Below are 3,263 nucleotides of genomic sequence, written 5' to 3' on the forward strand. Positions count from 1 at the left end.
GAACTTTTCAACGACATTCTAATTTATTGAGATGCACCTGTATATGTGGTACATTGAGAGCAAATTGTTCCATACCGTCAAGTGAGAAAATGTGAGCTTTATTGGTTTCTTTAGGTTGGTTGTCTCATAGTTACTAAAAGTGGCAGTTACTACTTTTGAATTGATCTTGAAAGTTTGCTTTTGCTGTGTCTCTAAATGGTTAAAACAGCAGTTGAGTAATTCCTCCAAACCTTTGTAGCTGAGGAGAGCTGCAGTCGTAAAGCCTGGTTGATGCACAAAGACAGTAAAAATCGTTTTATACTGTACAATAAAAAAAACTTGATCACTTTTTTATGTTGCATTTATAAGAATGTGTACCGAGGTGTGTATTTCCTGTTGCTGTGTCCCAGTGGGAGGTCAATTGTGCTCCACTAGTATTCATCATGAAATGACCCTCAGGTGGAGAATTGCCCATCTTTACTAACATTTCCACATCTGGAGGGCAAAAACCATATTACAAATATAAAACAGATTCATTGAAGCAGATGTTACTGAAGATGGTACTAGTGGTACTGAAGTGTAATGTTTAGTGACGTATTTCTTACCAGCTTTAGCGCATATTTTCCTGGTTCGGCTTGCTGACAGCAGATGTCCGATCAGTTTTAGTATGATTACCACAATCCTAAGAAATGCTGAGACTATATCATAGAGAGATTTGTGGATCAAGATGATGTTTAAAGCACACATTTGAACTCTGTGAATATCTGCAAGACACTTTACCACTAGTGCTGTCAATCGATTAAAAAAATTAACTAATTAATCACACATTTCTTCTGAGATTAATCGCGATTAATCCCACCTAACATTAACGTTTTAAATATACTTTTATATTGCAATAATTTCACATTAAATCTTAAAATTAATGTACAAACAACATAAAGACAGTATATTTTTAATATTTATTTTATGGCATCTTTTTTATGACTGAAGGACAGTATCACTGATACCAATACTACTGATGTCTCTATAAAATTGTTTTCCCCCCCTAATATTTAACCATTGACAATAGCGGACGCAAATATCTTTGTGAGAGAACGCAAAAGTTTTGCGAGGGAACGCAAAGTATCTCGAGGGAACGCCAAAATGTTGCGAGTGAACGCAAAACATTTCAAAAATATTTTTTCCTACCTCCCGGAATTGTTTCTACTCACCCTGAATTTTTTCCCACCACCATGTCCCTTTAAGGGCTCTGTATTTTTAGGCTTTGCTAGTGATCGATAGATAACAGATATAGCACACTATGTCAGAACAGTGTGAAGGTCTGTCATGAATTTAGTGGTTATACATTCTTAAAAATAAAGGTGCTTCACGATGCCATGGAAAAACCTTTTTGTCTAAATGGTTCTCTGTGGAACCAAAAATGGTTCTTCTGTGGCATTGCTTGAAGAACCTTTTAAGCACCTTTATTTTTAAGAGTGTAGCTTGAAAGCTCTGGGAATTTTAAAATAAAAAATGTAGTCTAATAATTATAACAACAACAACTAATAATAATAAATGGGCTTTCTAAAGCCAACATAATAAAGTAAAACTTTTGACATTATTAAAAATAGCATTTTTTTTTTAAACTGTTTTATTTTTGCCATAAAAAGTGATTTAAAAATGTGTCACCTCCAAAAGTTTCTCTCCATCCACTTGTGTATTATTCCTGACAGACTCGCTCTGACTCGGTACCTGACAGCTGTTGTTTATCAAAGAGGTGAGTTTTGTGAGCTTTGGTGATGCCTACAGAAAAGATAAATCAGCATTCTGGTTAATTATGAATGACTGTAATATTCATATTCTGTATCAGTGGTCTAGTAAAAGTCACATACCTGAGATGCTTTACTCTCTCTTAATAATCCGTCACACTTAAGCTCTGAAAAACAAAACTAACATAATATCAATATCACATGAAAAAAAGTATGGCTGTGATTAGGTGATCACATCTGATATTCAGATCAGCAGCACGTGTTGCACAACAGCTCATTAAACAAGAATCAATAATATTACACTGAAAAAATAGTAACCTTACATAATATCACTGAATCAACAAATACATCCATTTATACCAACAAAACTAGTTTTAGGGGTTTGAACAGGTAGAAATAGCTCTTTAAGTGCATACTCTCACTAGGCACGGTTGCCTTGTACCAAACCCGAGCGCGATTATCCCCTCTTCCCGCTCCCTTGCTGTCCCGCACTCACACTGCATATAATGTTTTGGGCTGGAGCACATTTATGTCAATACAATGTTCCATAGCTGTTTTGTGCTCATGTTAAAACTAAGGCAACTGTTTTGTGTTATGAATTATGGGAAAGCATGAAATATAAGATATTTAGGAACCAAAATAAACTTTTAACAGAGAACTCTAACCTGTGCATTTCATTTGTTTGTGACCATAGTTGGTGAATCCTAAGCACAAACATTCAAGGCCGTCTTTGCTGTTTTTGCAGACTCCTCCTCCACATATAGATTTATCAACGTCACATACACCTTCAACAACATCAAAACAGCATTTTGGAGGATATTAGATTTCTCAAAAATAAACCGAAACTTCAATGTGTCAAAATGTGAACTTGAATGGTTTGAAAGGACCTACTCTCGCAGAGTTCACTTGTATCAGTGAAGTTAGTTTCTCCTGACTTTAGTCTGAATCCAGCATCACAGATGCAGTAGAAACCTCCAGCAGTGTTATGACATGATGCGTGTTTTCCACAAAAACTGGGATCATTGCATTCATTTCTGTCTGTAATTTAGGGACAGATAATAAACAAAACTCTCAACTGAAAACTCTCACATTAGACTGCAAGCAAACAGATGGCCAAAAAATACGTAGGATAAAATTGTTTGATACCAATACACTGAACTCCTTGTCCTGAATTAAATATTTATTTTCCATTGCTGGAAATGTAGCCAGTTGCACAAGTGCAATTATAACCTCCTTCAGAATTGACACATATTATATTAGGACCACAATCAGCGCCGCCAACCACACATTCATTGATGTCTGAAATGAGATGAACAGAGATTCAGATGTTTTCTCTGCTGCACAGAGATCATGTGAGATTCATCATATCATCATAGCATGTTTCTAGCATGAATTAGCTTGTTCCTAGCATGTTTTAATACGTTTAATACTTGACCCAAAACAGAAACCAGTATGCTGAAAGAAGATGAGGAGTCAAAGGTGAAGTTAATCAGTTTACAGAGAGTTTACTGAAAACAATGTTCTCCACACTTCCAA

At 35.6% G+C, this 3,263-nt stretch overlaps 1 long non-coding RNA gene across 1 annotated transcript; it reads right to left on the minus strand.

Annotated features, from left to right (window-relative positions):
• Positions 1 to 2,165: 2,165 nt before the first annotated feature.
• On the minus strand, positions 2,166 to 3,015 carry LOC107672499 (uncharacterized). The gene is made up of 3 exons (XR_001632324.1): positions 2,874 to 3,015; positions 2,619 to 2,765; positions 2,166 to 2,512 (listed from the first exon to the last, which is right to left on the minus strand). It is a non-coding gene; the product is annotated as an uncharacterized LOC107672499 (long non-coding RNA).
• Between the last annotated feature and the right edge of the window lie 248 nt (positions 3,016 to 3,263).

The sequence above is a fragment of the Sinocyclocheilus anshuiensis genome, unplaced genomic scaffold, assembly GCF_001515605.1.
Source record: "Sinocyclocheilus anshuiensis isolate Anshui unplaced genomic scaffold, SAMN03320099.WGS_v1.1 scaffold1430, whole genome shotgun sequence".
NCBI lineage: Eukaryota > Metazoa > Chordata > Actinopteri > Cypriniformes > Cyprinidae > Sinocyclocheilus > Sinocyclocheilus anshuiensis.